Consider the following 17,383-nt stretch of genomic DNA (forward strand, 5'->3'; position numbering starts at 1 on the left):
CATGGAAAAAAATGGGTATCATTTAATAAGCATCTACTTTATGGGAAGAACATTATAAAAATAATTTTTAATCTTCACTCAAAGTAGGTATTATTCAGCCCATTTTACATATGAGGAAACAGTCAGAAAGGCGAGGTAGTCATGCAGCTACGGTCAAGCCAGGCTCAAACCCAGATCAAACGTCTTCAAAGCTGGGGCACTCTTCTCTGCATTGTGATGCCTTCCCACAATAGTGACTTTCCAGCGTGAAGACCCCTGTCCTAAGCAAGGCCTCGAGGAGGAATCTGAAAGAATCACTGGGATGCCAGGGGATCTCCGGCATCACTGAGATGACACCCTCTCCCTGCTGGGTTGCCATTGCCACAAATTCCTCTAACAGTCAAGCCCAGCCCATCACAAGTACTGGGCCAGACAGGCTAAGGCAGAGAGCGGGCTGTACCTCCTCCCCTGAACATTCTTCCCTCTACAGCCAGAGTGGTTTGGTGGGACAGACCCTGACCAGACATTCAGAACAGACTCCAGCTCCACTTGTGTCACAGACAAGGCCCTTTCCCTTTCTGGGCCCCCCTCCCTCAGATATAAGACGTGAAGGCCAACCAACTAGCTCTCCAAGGAACTCTTTCAGCCCTAATTCATATTCTGATGTAGGCAGCTCCTCCCGTGTCCCTTGTCACATCCGTGTGCCCAAGGCTGGGCCAGAATCTCTTGCCCAAACAGGCCAGGATATTTGGCTGGGTTCACAGCAGGCTTTCAGTAAATATCTATAAAACTGAATTAAATCCCTCTTACCAGAGGAATAATCTCTTGTTTAAACATGGAGGAAAACCAAACAGACCTAACTCGGTACATTCCCCTGCAAAGAGCACTGAGAGGACAGAGGCCGAGAAGCTCCCCCCCCCAACTTCTCACTGTCTGAGAGGCCTGGGACCAGGAGAATCCTCCTCACTGCCTGGTGCATCCCATGAATGAGGGGACTACACTTCAGCACTCTATGAATGCTCCCTCACTCTGATGCTATGTTACTGCACAGGGAACAGCCATTGGGGTTTGAAAGGAACAGTGAAGCTTTTCATAAGGCTCCGAGCACTTTGAGCTGCAGCTGTTCCCATAGCTCAGAGATGAGGGAAAGGAGCCTGGGGGAACAAGTACTGGGGGGCAAGTACTTACTATAAAGAACACTCAGGAACTTTGAGAAGCTGCAGAGGGCACAGACAGGCTTAGTTTACATCTCTGTTACTTTTGAATCGTGAAATCTTGGGCAAGTCAGTCTCTTTTACCTCTGAGACGCAGTTTCTACATCTGCCACATGGAGATAGAAATACCCACCTTGTTAGGTCATTGCAGAATTAGAGACCAGATCGCAAGCACAGATCCTGGAACCACCGTGAGATCAGTCAACGCCCTTCTCTACCCTTCCTTGTGTATATATACTTTAAATATCCTCAGATAACATCTTCTCAACTGGTTTCACTGACCTAGAAAGCCAAGCCTCTGATGAGGAAGAAGACTTAACTCCAAGTGCACTGGAGGGGCACGTCATGAAGTGCACTGGGGCTGGGGCAGCAGACACAGGGGAGGGGCTGAGGAGGGGGACACAGGGCTGGCACCTGGAGAACACCCACATGTCCCCGTGCCAGGGACACGCAAAGGTTCCGTGAGCAAGTGGCCTCAGGAGCAGTGCCCGTCTCACCAGCCCATGTCCCTCCCTCCCCTGGAGCACACACCTTCACCTCAGGCACCGATAACCATGGCTGTGTGAACTGGCTTCTTAAAATGAAAGTGTGGCACCAGGTGGCCCCTATAGTCCTTTCCACTTCTGTAATTTTACAAACTACACTTCTACACAGTACACTGGTGCTTAACTGATGCCCTGCCTTCTCCCCATCCCCTCTTTCAAGATAGTTAAAGGAGGTTGGGAAAAGGAGCCAGAAGGTTCAGAAAAAAGCAGAGCGAGAGGGCAGAGGCGGGGGCTCCATTATGCTAATTTAATTAGCGCTAATCTGCTGACAGCAGGGCCTTGAAGAAAGAGGCTTTTGTTTAACATTCACATTTGGCAGGAAGTGCCCCTGCTCCGCTGAACCCGCCCCTCCTCCTCCACCCCCACCCCACCATCAAAGCTTGTGCGTCCAAAGCTCTGATTTCAGCCCTGGCTCTCATACCCAGCAGGGCCAGGGCTTCCTTTTCACGCTACTCTTGACTTCTTGATTCTTCCAGGAAGGAAATTTGCCCCAGATGTCGGTCAGTAAATGGAGAGTTTTCATCTGCCCTTATGAAAGGGTGTCAGTAATTCACAGATTTCCCAAGAGGCGAGAGCCAAAAAGGGAAGTGTCAGCCAACTTCACTTCATCAATACACAAAAGGCTCATCAATCAATTAAAGCCCTCCCTCCACAGGCAGGGAAATTCACAATATGAAAAACACTTCATGTTCACTGTCTCATGGGACCTTAACTTATGGAATAATAAGAACAGAACCTCAGCCTTATTCATCTATTCAGCGAATGCTTATTGAGCACCTACTGTTCACAGAAGAGAAATCAAGGGATGCACAGGTGAAGGGACTTGCCCCATGCCTCCCAGCATGTCCGGGGTAGAGCAAGCACTGGAACCAGAGGTGTGCTGGTAATCTGAATCTCCAAAACAAAAAAGCCCTGGTTTGCAGCAAAGGCTAATTTCTGTGGTATCAATTTTCCCACTATAGCCAATTTCAGGTCACCAACAATTTATTTTTTAAACATCTTTATTGGAGTATAATTGCTTTATGTTGTTGTGTTAGTTGCTGCCGTATAACAAAGTGAATCAGCTATATGTATACATATATCCCCATATCTACTCCCTTTGGCCACTCCCTCCCACCCTCCCTGTCCCACCCCTCTAGGTGGTCACAAAGCACCCAGCTGATTTCCCTGTGCTGCTTCCCACTAGCTATCTATTTTACATTTGGTAGTGTATATATATACATGCTAGTGTCTCACTTCGGCCCAGCTTACCCTTCCCCCTCCCCGTGTCCTCAAGTCCATTCTCTACATCTGGGTCGTTATGCCTGTCCTGCCCCTAGGTTCTTCAGAACCTTTTTTTTTTTTTTTTAGATTCCATATATATGTGTTAGCATACGGTATTTGTTTTTCTCTTTCTGACTTACTTCAATCTGTATGAGACTCTAGGTCCATCCACCTCACTACAAATAACTCAATTTCGTTTCTTTTACAGCTGAGTAATATTCCATCGTATATATGTGCCACATCTTCTTTATCCATTCATCTGTCAATGGACACTTGCTTCCATGTCCTGGCTACGGTAAATAGTGTGAAATGAACACTGAGGTACATGACTCTTTCTGAATTATGGTTTTCTCAGGGTATATGCCCAGCAGTGGGATTGCTGGGTCGTATGGTAGTTCTATTTTTAGTTTTTTAAGGAACCTCCATACTGTTCTCCATAGTGGCTCTATCAGTTTACATTCCCACCAACAGTGCAAGAGGGTTCCCTTTTCTCCACACCCTCTCCAGCATTTATTGTTTGTAGATTTTCGGATGATGGCCATTCTAACTGGTGTGAGGTGATACCTCATTGTAGTTTTGATTTGCATTTCTCTAATGATTAATGACGTTGAGCATTCTTTCATGTGTTTGTTGGCAATCTGTATATCTTCTTTGGAGGAATGTCTATTTAGGTATTATACCCATTTTTGGATTGGGTTGTTTGTTTTTCTGATATTGAGCTGCATGAGCTCCATGTATATTTTGGAGATGAATCCTTTGTCAGTTGCTTCGTTCACAAATATTTTCTCTCATTCTGAGGGTTGTTTTTTTGTCTTGTTTATGGTTTCCTTTGCTGTGCAAAAGCTTTTAAGTTTCATTCGGTCCCATTTGTTTATTATTGTTTTCATTTCCATTTCTCTAGGAGGTGGGTCAAAAAGGATCTTGCTGTGATGTATATCATAGAGTGTTCTGCCTATGTTTTCCACTAAGAGTTTTATAGTGTCTGGCCTTACATTTAGGCCTTTAATCCATTTTGAGTTTATTTTTTATACGGTGTTTGGGAGTGTTCTAATCTTATTCTTTTACATGTAGCTGTCCAGTTTTCCCAGCACCACTTACTGAAGAGGCTGTCTTTTCTCCATTGCATATTCTTGCCTCCTTTATCAAAGACAACGTGACCATATGTGCGTGGGTTTATCTCTGGGCTTTCTATCCTGTTCCATTGATCTATATTTCTATTTTTGTGCCAGTACCATACTGCCTTGATTACGGTACCTTTGTAGTATAGTCTGAAGTCAGGGAGCCAGATTCCTCCAGCTCCATTTTTCTTTCTCAAGAATGCTTTGGCTATTCGGGGTCTTTTGTGTTTCCATACAAATTGTGAAATGTTTTGTTCTAGTTCTGTGAAAAATGCCATTGGTAATTTGATAGGGATTGCACTGAATGTGTAGATTGCTTTGGGTAGTAGAGTCATTTTCACAATGTTGATTCTTCCAATCCAAGAAAATGGTATATCTCTCCATTTGTTTGTATTGTCTTTAATTTCTTTCATCAGTGTCTTATAGTTTTCTGCATACAGGTCTTTTGTCTCCTTAGGTAGGTTTATTCCTAGATATTTTATTCTTTCTGTTACAATGGTAAATGGAAGTGTTTCCTAATTTCTCTTTCAGATTTTTCATCATTAGAATATAGGAATGCAAGAGATTTCTCTTCATTAATTTTGTATCCTGCTACTTTGCCAAATTCATTGATTGGCTCTAGTAGTTTTCTGGTAGCATCTTTAGGATTCTCCATGTGAAGTATCATGTCATCTGTAAATAATGACAGTTTGACTTCTTCTTTTACGATTTGAATTCCTTTTATTGCTTTTTCTTCTCTGATTGCTGTGGCTAAAACTACCAAAACTATGTTGAATAATAACAGTGAGAGTGGGCAACCTTATCTTGTTCCTGATCCTAGAGGAAATGGTTTCAGTTTTTCACCATTGAGAACGATGTTGGCTGTGGGTTTGTCATATATGGCCTTTATTATGTTGAGGGAGGTTCCCTCTATGCCTATTTTCTGGAGAGTTTTCATCATAAATCAGTGTTGAAATTTTTCAAAAGCTTTTTCTGCATCTATTGAGATTAACATATGATTTTTACCCTTCAGTTTGTTAGTATGGTGTATCACATTGATTGATTTGTGTATAGTGAAGAATCCTTGCATTCCTGGGATAAACCCCACTTGATCATGGTGTATGATCCTTTTAGTGTGCTGTTGGATTCTGTTTGCTAGTATTCTGTTGAGGATTTTTGCATCTATGTTCATCAGTGATATTGTCCTGTAGTTTTCTTTTTTTGTGATGTCTTTGTCTGGTTTTGGTATCAGGGTAATGGTGGCCTCGCACAATGAGTTTGGGAGTGTTCCTCCCTCTGCTATATTTTGGAAGAGTTTGAGAAGGATAGGTGTTAGCTCGTCTCTAAATGTTTGATAGAATTCACCTGTGAAGCCATCTGTCCTGGGCTTTTGTTTGTTGGAAGATTTTTAATCACAGTTTCAATTTCAGTGCTTGTGATTGGTCTGTTTATATTTTCTATTTCTTCCTGGTTCAGTCTCAGGAGGTGTGCTTTTACAAGAATTTGTCCATTTCTTCCAGGTTGTCCATTTTATTGGCATAGAGCTGCTTGTAGTAAACTCTCATGATGCTTTGTATTTCTGCAGTGTCAGTTGTTACTTCTCCTTTTCCATTTCTAATTCTATTGATCTGAGTCTCCTCCCTTTTTTTCTTGATGAGACTGGCTAATGGTTTATCAATTTTGTTTATCTTCTCAAAGAATCAGCTTTTAGTATTACTGATATTAGGTATTGTTTCCTTCATTTCTTTTTCATTTATTTCTGATCTGATCTTTATGATTTCTTTCCTTCTGCTAACTTCGGGGGTTTTTTTGTTCTTCTTGTCTAATTGCTTTAGGTGTAAGGTTAGGTTGTTTTTTTGAGATGTTTCTTGTTTCTTGAGGTAGGATTGTATTGCTGTAAACTTCCCTCTTAGAACTGCTTTTGCTGCACCCCATAGGTTTTGGGTCGTCGTGTTTTCATTGTCATTTGTTTCTAGGTATTTTTTGATTTCCTCTTTGATTTCTTTAATGATCTCTTGGTTATTTAGTAGCGTATTGTTTAGCCTACATGTGTTTGTATCTTTTACATTTTTTTTCCTATAATTGATATCTAGTCTCATACCGTTATGGTCAGAAAAGATACTTCATACAGTTTCAATTTTCTTAAATTTACCAAGGCTTGATGTGAGACCCAAGATATGATCTATCCTGGAGAATAGAGCACTTGAGAAGAAAGTGTATTCTGTTGTTTTTGGATGGAATGTCCTATAAATATCAATTAAGTCCATCTTCTTTAATGTGTCATTTAAAGCTTGTTTCCTTATTTATCTTCATTTTGGATGATCTGTCCATTGGTGAAAGTGGGGTTTTAATGTCCCCTACTATTATTGTGTTACTGTCGATTTCCCCTTTTATGGCTGTTAGCATTTGCCTTATGTATTGAGGTGCTCCTATGTTGGGTGCATAAATATTTACAATTGTTATATCTCCTTCTTGGATCGATCCCTTGATCATTATGTAGTGTCCTTCTTTGTCTCTTACAATAGTCTTTATTTTAAAGTCTATTTTGTCTGATATGCAAATTGCTACTCCAGCTTTCTTTTGATTTCCATTTGCATGGAATCTCTTTTTCCATCCCCTCAATTTCAGTCTGTATGTGTCCCTAGGTCTGAAGTGGGTCTCTTGTAGACAGCATATATATGGGTCTTGTTTTTGTATCCATTCAGCCAGTCTGTGTCTTTTGGTTGGAGCATTTAATCCATTTACATTTAAGGTAATTGTCGATATGTATGTTACTATTACCATTTTCTTAATTGTTTTGGGTTTGTTCTTGTTGGTCTTTTCCTTCTCTTGTGTTTCCTGCCTAGAGGAGTTCCTTTAGCATTTGTTGTAAAGCTGGCTTGGTGGTGCTGAATTCTCTTAGCTCTTGCTTGTCTGTAAAGGTTTTAATTTCTCTGTCGAATCTGAATGAGATCCTTGCTGGGTAGAGTAATCTTGGTTGTAGGTTTCTCCCTTTCATCACTTTAAATATGTCCTGCCACTCCCTTCTGGCCTGCAGAGTTTCTGCTGAAAGATCACCTGTTAACCTTATAGGGATTCCCTTGTATGTTATTTGTTGCTTTTCCCTTGCTGCTTTTAATATTTTTTTCTTTGTAGTTAATTTTTGATAGTTTGATTGATGTGTCTTTGTGTGTTTCTCCTTGGATTTATCCTGTATGAGACTCTCTGTGCATCCTGAATTTGATTGACTATTTCCTTTCCCGTGTTAGGGAAGTTTTCAACTATACTCTCTTCAAATATTTTCTCAGGCCCTTTCTTTTTCTCTGCTTCTTCTGGGACCCCTATAATTAGAATGTTTTTTCTTTATTCTGCTCTGAAGTAGTTACTTCCACTATTTTATCTTCCAGGTCACTTATCCGTTCTTCTGCCTCAGTTACTCTGCTATTGATTCCATCCCGAGAATTTTTAATTTCATTTATTGTGTTGTTCATCATTGTTTGTTTGCTCTTTAGTTCTTCTAGGTCCTTGTTAAACATTTCTTGTATTTTCTCCATTCTATTTCCAAGATTTTGGATTTACTCTCCAAAATACTGTCATTACTCTGAATTCTTTTTCAGGTAGACTGCCTATTTCCTCTTCACTTGTTTGGTTTGGTGGGTTTTTACCTTGCTCCTTCACGTACTGTGTATTTCTCTGTCTTCTCATTTTGTTTAACTTACTGTGATTGGGGTCTCCTTTCCATAGGCTGCAGGTTTGTAGTTCCTGTTGGTTTTGGTGTCTGCCTCCAGTGGGTGAGGTTGGTTCAGTGGGTTGTGTAGGCTTCCTGGTGGAGGGGACTGGTGCCTGTGTTCTGGTGGATGGGGCTGGATCTTGTCTTTCTGGGGGGCAGGGCTGTGTCCTGTGGTGTGTTTTGGGGTGTCTGTGAACTTAGTATGATTTTGGGCAGCCTCTCTGTCAATGAGTGGGGTTGTGTCCCTGTCTTCCTAGTTGATTGGCATATGTCCAGCACTGGGGCTTGCTGGCCATCAGGTGGAGCTGGGTCTTAGCACTGAGATGGAGATCTCTGGGAGAGCTCTTGCTGATTGATATTACCTGGTGCCAGGATGTCTCTGGTGTTCCAATGTCCTGAACTCGGCTCTCCCACATCAGAGGCTCGGGCCTGACACCAGGCTGGAGTACCAAGACCCTGTCAGCCACACGGCTCTTTTGGGAAGCCTGAGGTCTTCTGCCAGCATTCAGTAGGTGTTCTGTAGGAGTTGTTCCACATGTTGATGTAGTTTTGATGTATTTGTGGGGAGGAAGGTGATCTCCACATCTTACTCCTCTGTCATCTCTCTCTGGGCTTCTATATTCCCTCAGGGATGCGGCTCTGGAGGGTGTGGGTCACTTCTTCCACGAGTCCGCTGTGGAGAAGCTTGAGGGCGCCCAGCATCTCTTGAAGATGCAAAACCAGCACAGTGACTGTGCCCTCTTCCAGGACATGCAAAAGCTGTCCCAAGATGAACTGGGCAAAACCCTGGATGTTAAGGAGCCTGCCATGGCCATGGAAAAGAACCTGAGCCAGGCCCTTGAAGACCTGCATGCCCTGTATCCTCTATTTTATTTATTTATTTTTGGCTGTGTTGGGTCTTTGTTGTTGTGTGCAGGGTTTCTCTAGTTGCTGCAAGCTGAGGCTACTCTTCGTTGCAGTGCACGTGCTTCTCATTGCAGTGGCTTCTCTTGCTGCGAAACACGGACTCTAGGCACACAGGCTTCAGTAGTTGTGGCATGAGGGCTCCGTAGTTGTGGCTCGCGGGCTCTAGAGCGTAGGCTCAGTAGTTGTGACGCATGGGCTTAGTTGCTCCGTGGCATGTGGGATCTTCCCGGACCAGGGATCAAACCCATGTCCCCTGCATTGGCAGGTGGATTCTTAACCACTGTGCCACCAGGGATGTCCCTTAAAGTCATTTTTCAGTGAGCTTAATGGAATGTTTTCCAACAACCTCCCCACGTAATTTCTGTCACTCTATCTTCCTTGGATAGGAGAGAGAGAAAGAGAGAGAGAGTGTGTGTGTGTTTCCTGAAAGTTTGACTTCCCTCGTAGAACAGAGCAGCTGCACCAACGTTAAGCATTCCCCTGAATCTGGTGCAGTCTTACCTGGAGGATAAATTCATTCCCTTTGGAGTTCAAATTTCACCAGCAATTGAAAAAATACAACATCCTGTTAAGATTCCAAAAGACCTAGTCTGAAAAATCAAAACCTCGTTAGCCACCAAATGACCTTGCCTCCGATTGGGCTGAGATGGAAGCCGATGGTTTGAACCAGAAACGACTGCCCCTTCTTTCCTGAGCCTGAGAAGAGGAGGTTTTCACCACCCCACAACAGGAGGCATTCTGCCCTCTCTGTCCCCAAGCTGGGATTCGAGTGCTCTTACCTCAGCGCTGGGACAGAGGCCTTGCCCCAGGGCTTGGGCAGGTTCAAGTGGACCAGTTCATTTCAGCTGCGGTCCAGGACTTCACTGCTTCTCTCTAAGCTGCTCTTTGCAGATCTCTACACAGTTCACTCTACTCTGCCTGCAGGAAGTTAAAAAAAAAAAGCAAAGCCAAGTTGGCAGCTAAGCATCAGAGGCACATATGTTAATACACGCAGGAGGGTAAACACCCTCGCTCCTCCCACCCCTGGTCACTCCGGCCACTTCAGAACCCCTTCCAGAACTACAGCCTCCTTCCCAGGGCTCAACCTGGCCATCTGTTCACCCAGACCTACCCCTTCTGGGGCTGAGCAATTTCAGAGTGAGCTGCAGATGAAGCAAAGCAAACTCTACTACAATCACTTAATCCTTGTGCTACTTGCTATTATTGGTAAGAAAAGCAAGGGTAAGAAAGCAACAGTTCTGGCCCTGAGTCTTGTGTTTATCTAAGGCTTGTGGACAACTGATGTCCATTAACAAATGCATCCAACTTGGTCTCCCTTTGACCTGTAGTATTTTGTTTATAATGTTACAAATGTGAATTCAGTTCCGAATTTATTGGAGGAAGATTTTTAACTGAACCTAAATTTTCAACCTGTGTATTATTGTGGTTGGCTGGGTGGATAGCGTTTGTTTTTAAAGCAACTGTTGTTTTTCTTAGTGCCAAAGAAACGTATGTTTAATCTAAAAATTTTAGAAAATATAATTGTCAAAAGAAGGAAAAAGTCACCCACTCTTCTCCACCCCAGATGACTACAGATAACACACCATTCCTGGTCTTTGTTTTTTAACATTTATTTATTTATTTGCCTGTGCTGGGCCTTAGTTGCAGCATGCAGGGATCTTCACTGCACATGCGGGGATCTAATTCCCTGACCAGGGATCAAACCCTGGCCCCCTGCATTGGGAGCACGGGGTCTCAGCCACTGGACCACCAGGGAAGTCCCCCCTTCCTGGTTTTATTTTGTTATCCAGATTTTTTACAAGGATCCAATAAAGCTAGACATGATTTAGTAGCCTTCTGCAGCATCATTTGATTAGCTGTAGTATATGCCCCTGTGCTCAAAGGCTGGACAATTAAGTCATCTTCAACTTTTTTTGCATATTACAAATAGTACGTAAAACTAAATCTTTGGGGGAAATCCATGGTTATTTCCTTAAGAATCAGTCTTAGAAATCAAATTGCAGGGTCAAAGAGTTTCCAAATTTCTCAGGCTTTTGAACAGTCTTGGCAGGCTATCTCCAGGACTACTATACCATATCAACTCCCAGCAGTGGAAAACTCTGCCCATTCTTCTAATGCTCCTCTCCTCCAGTCCCTCCCTCACACACATTCTTGCTCACCGTGTGTAACGTTTCTAGTGGAAATGAGTTAGAGTTCTGGGAGTCTGAGTTTTCATACTTCATGCTCACACTCAGCTCAGCCCAAGGTTAAGACAAGATCTATGATGAGAAAATGAGCTCCCCTAATCAAGTTTTGGTGGGGGGCGGTGCATAAGTAAGAATTGGTAAAGAGGGAAAAAGTGAGAAATCCACTAAGGAAGAGAGAAGGAGTGGTAATATGCAAGGATGGTGTCCAGGAGAAAGAGACCCTGAGATGCTAAGAGAAACAAGAGCCAGCCCGTGAGACCACAGATGCTTACGGGAACTGACATCAGATGAAACTAAAGGTGAAGTGAGCCATTTGAGGGGTTGCAAATGTCAAGATTTCACAAAGATTCAGGGCAGAATAGAGCAAACAACAAAGGCATCAGGTGAGATGGAAAAATAAAAAGTCACTTGTGGCATCTGGGCACTTTGCTGCTGTCTATAATTAATGCCAACAAAACACCAGGAGCCAGAGTCACTGTGGGGAAAGTGGGCCAGGCCAGGAAGAGGTCTCTACCTGCAAACAGAGCTGAGCTGGTGGCCACCTGGGAGGCTGCCAGTAAAGAGCCTTCCCCAGAGAAGAGGAGCAAAGTGCCCCCGGGATGGGGGGACTACGGGGCTGGTGACCCACCTGCCTCATTAACACAAAGCAGGTCCCCACTCAACATCTCTCTCTAGCCAGCCTCTGCCTTTTGCTCTAGGCCAAACCTTCAGTGAGAAATGGATAATTCCCCGAGTAATTTGTCTAAACAGACTGAAGGGATTTCTGTGGCCCTGTGACCCAGGCAAAGACCCTGGGGACCCAAATCTCATGTTCCTTCCCAGCTGCCCCCCCCACCACTCCACCCCATGTACCGTGCACTCCAGCCACACAGAAATCTGCAGACTAATGAGGAAATGCAGGGTCCTATTAGTGTTTTTTAAATCCTTTGGAAGATGGCCTGTAGACCTCCAATATTACTCAAATAGGCAAGTCATTCTACCTGCCTACCCTGCTGCTACCCCACCCGCTCACACACTTGGGCTTCTGCTTATGGACAAAGGGTGGAATTCTGACCTAAAAGCAACTCAGTGTACAATGGAGAAAAGACAGTCTCTTCAGTAAGTGGTGTTGGGAAAGCTGGACAGACACACATAAATCAATGAAATTAGAACACTCCCTCACACCATACACAAAAATAAACTCAGAATGGCTTAAAGACTTAAATATAAGACATGACACCATAAAACTCCTAGAAGAGAACATAGGCAAAACATTCTCTGACATAAATGACAGCAATGTTTTCTTAGGTCAGTCTCCCAAGGCAATAGAAATAAAAGCAAAAATAAACAAATGGGACCTAATCAAACTTATAAGCTTTTGCACAGCAAAGGCAACCATAAACAAAAGGAAAAGACAACCTATGGACTGGGCGAAAATATTTGCAAACGATGTGACCAACAAAGGCTTAATTTCCAAAATACATAAACAGCTCATACAACTCAATAACAACAGGAACAAAAAATAAAACCCAATCAAAAAATGGGCAGAATGGGCTTCCCTGGTGGCGCAGTGGTTGAGAGTCCGCCTGCCGATGCAGGGCACACGGGTTCGTGCCCCGGTCCGGGAAGATCCCACATGCCGCGGAGCGGCTGGGCCCGTGAGCCATGGCCACTGAGCCTGCGCGTCCGGAGCCTGTGCTCCGCTACGGGAGAGGCCACAACAGTGAGAGGCCCGCGTACCGCAAAAAAAAAAAAGAGGAAAGGGGGGTGAGGGAGGGAGGGATAAATTAGGAGTTTGGGATTAGCAGATACAAACTACTATATATAAAATAGATAAATAACAAGGTCCTACTGTATAGCATAGGGAACTATATTCAATATCCTCTAAGAAACCATAATGGAAAAGAATATGAAAAAGGATATATATATATACACATATAGATGAATCACTCTGCTATACACCAGAAACTAATACAACATCGTAAATCAACTATACGTCAATATAAATAAACAAACAAATGAAAGCAACTCACCCATAAATAAGGGAACTGGTGGTAGACCCAGTTCCCTTAAAGGAAAGGTAGTGGGCACAATATGAGAAGCAAATGCCATGCACAAGATCAGGTGATGGGGTTGCGAGGCCCTGCAGAAGGAAAGGAAGCTGGTCTTACAAAGAGAACAGGGCAGAGGCCTGCGGAGAGGCAAACAGGAAACCGTGCAGCCCAGAGAAGGCGGATGGTTAGGAACTTTCCAGTGGCTTTGAGGCTCGTCTGTACTTCCTATTTTTGTTCCTGTAAGCATTCCCTGAATCCCTTCAATAGACCTCTGAAGAGCTTGGTTTAGACCGGCCCAAGGGTCCCAGCTGCCTCTGACTCACTAAAAGCCGTATGGGGCTGTGAGACCAGAGGGGCTCTCCCATGACCCAGTGCGTGGCTTTGTGATAGGGCGTTAGCCATCTATTGTGGCTGCTCAAAAGCCTTTTTTTTTAACTTTCTTCCAAACATTGTGGCTGGGCTTTTGATAGATGAGGTAACGGGAAAGGACAGTTCTGGATTGCAAGTGTATCTTGTGCATTGCAGAAACATGAGAAATAAACAATAGCAGAGCTGTAGAAACTTCAGGTTTTCCTATTGTATTATAAGAATTTTCTATTAAGTGGCTTATGCCAACACTTCCTATCACCCTACGAGTGCTACACATTCGATCCCAGGGTCTTCTTGCATCCCCCTTGTCTCTGAGCCCCCTATGGATTCATGTGCTTCCTTGTAGTTTTAATACAGCACCCATTTAATGCAGGACACCACTTCTGCTCCCTGACCTCCCTCCTACCCTGCAAGGGTCACTGGCTTGACATCAAGATGTAGTTTCACTACTCTCCCTCAGCCGAAGTTTCACCCACCTCCTTCCTCATACTCAGGGTCTGTTCTCTGCTTGATCTCCCCCTGCCATCACTCCTGCCCACAAGTTCTGCACACCTTATAGTCCCTGGCAGGTTCTCAGCTAATCCCCTTCCTCCTCTGTGCTCAGTCAGACCCAGAAGCACCCAAACATGACTCTAAGGAAGAGAGCAGACACATGACAGGCTGCCTTGTCCTCATGAACTCCCTCATGCCCCCAGCAAGCATTTCCTTCAGAGGTAGGCCCTGACCCCAGGCCAGAGCCAGGATTTAGAGACCCCACCCAGATCCAAAGAAGTTCCTAAAATGAGCCAAGAACACACACTAAGAACTTCACACCCTAGCATCCCCACTGGTAAGTATCCTCCTGGCAAGACCATTACTAAAGGACTCAGTTTTGAGTGAGAGAATGGGTTAACTTGTCACAGAGTTAGGGCCCTGGCCCCAGGTCCCTGGCTTAAATGGGCAATCACCACAAGCACACAGGAGCCTTGGGGTAAAAGATAAGTAATCCTGTTAACCCTGGATCCATTAATCCACATTATCTGAGATGTGAGCGATTGTCCTGATTGTGTTTGGACTTGGAAGCTAAGTGAGCTAAGAGCTTTTATCAATCCTTGGGCCTAAAACATTCCAGGATCTGGGTCACTACAAGTTTGCTGAGCCCTGCAGTCCAATCAGAAGGCACTACACCCAAGATGCTGTAAGAACTTCTGTTAAAATCAGCAGACTTCATGGATTATTTCCGTGGGTTAGCGGAGAGCTAGGCCAAGCTCTTTCAATAAAAGAGCTGAAATTAAATTTGAGTTGAGCACTGAATACACAGGTTCTGACAAAAAGAGAAATGGCGTAGGAAGTTATTTTCAAAGAACCAGAAAGGGGAAGTTCTTCTGCCACTGCCGTATGCAAAGTATCCAAAGGAGGGTGCTCTAGCTCAGAACTTTGACCGTGTTGTCACTATATCGTCTGTAGCGAACAGTCACTCCATTTTGACTGTGCTTATTTCTGGTGCCAGTGCGGATACGTGGGGCGACGCTAAGCCCTCTGCATACATGATTTCAGGCCCTGTCCCACCCCTCCACCCCCCTAATTTCTGCTGCTCAAATGCAACAACTTTCAACTCTTTTATCTATTTCTGGGGTTACATCAGTGCGTCTAAATAGCATGCTTATATGGTTCTGTTTTTTTCAATGTTAGATATTATCTACTGACTTCCTATTACAGAACAGGAGGATTTAGTTCTCTTTTGCCACACCCCACATAACTCTTCTCCGTCCCACATTCTCCTAATAGCTTTAGACTGTTTTTTTATTAAGTCAGCATCAGAAGTTACATTATTATGACCAGATAAATTGTTGTTCACACCTGAACCATGGAGCCATGTGGTGTGTTTTGATTAATTCCTTTTGTGTACATTCCGTGTAAGTCCTACTATTCAGACGTTGAACTTCTTAGAATGATCCTTTCTTATTTTTCACTTCATAGCCTTTTTTTGTTTGACTTCCTACAAGATTTCTTCAAGTTCATATTCCAAACCCTCTCCCGATTCATTTATTTCTGCTAACATACTTTTAATTTCCAAGAGTTCTCTCTTATTCTCTGAATACTCCTTTTATTTCAGTCTTTATTTTATTAATGGAATATCTTCACTTGTCTCTATGATACTTTTATGTTGCTGTTGTTGTTGTTGTTTGTCTCTTTTGGTTTCTTTCATGTTTCAAACTTTCTCAGATATCAGTTGATCTCTACCTTAAATTTAAAAGTGAGACACTGGGAACTCTCCAGCGGTCCAGTGGTTAGGACTCCACTCTTTCACTGGGAAGGGCGCAGGTTCGATCCCTAGTCAGGGAATTAAGATCCTGCAAGCCACACGGCCAAAAAAAAAGAGAGAGAGAGAAGGAAAAAAAAGAAGAAAAGTGATACACTAAAAAGTTGACCAGAAGCTCTGTGTGCTTGGGCAGGGCTGCTGGACTGGTGGGCCTTAACAGAAGGGGATTGAAAATAATCTCTCCATTTTATTTGAAGAACTGTAAATATCAATATCTATAGGCCTTTCCTCTTAGGCTGTTAAATTTAATCATAGACTAATCTCATGACTAGGGAAATCTCATAACCCGAGCTTGCCAGCACTGTTGGAAACAACAAAAAAGGAAGGTTGGGGAAGGGGTGGTCTCACTGTTCAGTATGTAGACTTTTATGCACGCCCTGTGTTTTAGAATGGCATCTCATGCATGCCCTCCTCAGCTTGGCCTGCTGCGCTTGATCTTAATCAGATCGTAAAATTGAGTCTGTTCCTGGAAAAGTCCTTAAAATAAATTGTAGTTACCAGGAAAAAAAATTTTTAATTTTTTTTTAGGCATACTTTCAAATGCCAGACATTTAGGAAAGCATGAACACAGGTTCACAACCACATATCAGGAATCTCTGGGGCCTGATAAGTGTCAGAACTCACAATTTTTCCTATTTTAGAAAAGCAATATGTTGCCTAAAGACCTGCAGCAGTAGCAGGGCAACTCTCCATAATTACATGGATTAATATTTCTGCAACAAAACAATAAATATTTTAACCAAGTACGTTAAACAAGGATCTATAAATACCCTCACATTAGTCCAGATCAGGTTTTGCCACCAAATGGGTTAAGAATAAAATGTAGTTTTTCACAGATTTGGGGATTTGGGTATTGCAAATAAGGGATTGTGTATGCATTTCCTATACACCTCCTACACCTCCAGGCACACTTGTGGCATTTTCACAAGGATTTTGTCACTCTGTGGGGCTGCCTGCTTGCAATGAGATGTGGAAAAAATGAGGTAAGTTGAGCTGTGGGTGCTGGGGAAAGGCCAGGCTTAACAGGGAGACAGTCTGATAACACAGTCACTTGGAAGGTTTGAGTCTCTATGCTAGCAAGCTGTGTTACCTTGAAAAAGTTACTTAACTTCTCTGAGCTACAATTTCCTCATCTGTAAATCGTGGGTTATTCCAACTAATTTTGAAGTGCCGTTGTGTGGATTTAGTTGAATTTAGTCAACAATTAGGTATTGTGCCTACTATTCCTAAGGCATTGCTCTGGGCCCTAGGAGAACAATCACGAACAAAAGAGATGAAGTCCCTGCCCTCAAAAAAACAACTTCCTAGTGAGAAGAGACAGAATAAATAAGTCAGATGACCATCTGTGCCATAGAAGAAACACAAAGCAGGATAAAAGGGAAAGAGAGAGCCAGGTGTGATGGGGGAAGAAACAGGCACCAGATTACTATCTTATGTAAGGTGATCAGAACGACCTTTCTAATAAGGTGACACTGAAATAGAACCTAAAGGAAGAGATGGAGAAAACAATGGGAATATATGAAGGAAGGGTGTTCCAGGTGGAGGGAACAGGCTCTGTGGTAAAAATGTGCTTTATGTTGAAGGATTAAGGTCAGTAAAGTGAAGCAGAATTAAGAGGTGGAAAAGAGCAGGAAATTTAGCCTGGGAGGACCTGCGGGCTGGCTCATGCAGAACCGTGGAGGCCCTTCTAGGAACTTTGGCTTTGCAAAGTGCAATAGGAAGCCTTTGTTGGTTTTAAGTGGAAAAATGACACACTACCACTGGTGGCCCAGGTATGAAA

General features: G+C 43.3%; 1 protein-coding gene across 4 annotated transcripts in view; it reads right to left on the reverse strand.

Moving 5' to 3' along the window:
* ST6GAL1 (ST6 beta-galactoside alpha-2,6-sialyltransferase 1) overlaps nt 1-17,383 on the reverse strand; it is a 147,805-nt gene that overhangs the window by 111,805 nt on the left and 18,617 nt on the right. For 3 of the 4 annotated variants that reach the window (XM_082840528.1, XM_082840529.1, XM_082840535.1), the window contains exon 2: nt 9,493-9,631. The gene's annotated coding sequence lies outside the window, so the exon portion shown is untranslated. Of the gene's footprint in view, nt 1-9,492; nt 9,742-17,383 lie in introns of those variants that run through there. The other variant, XM_082840530.1, reaches the window with a different exon arrangement.

Source organism: Leucopleurus acutus (assembly GCF_964270905.1).
Source record: "Leucopleurus acutus genome assembly, chromosome: 5".
Taxonomy (NCBI): Eukaryota; Metazoa; Chordata; class Mammalia; order Artiodactyla; family Delphinidae; genus Leucopleurus; species Leucopleurus acutus.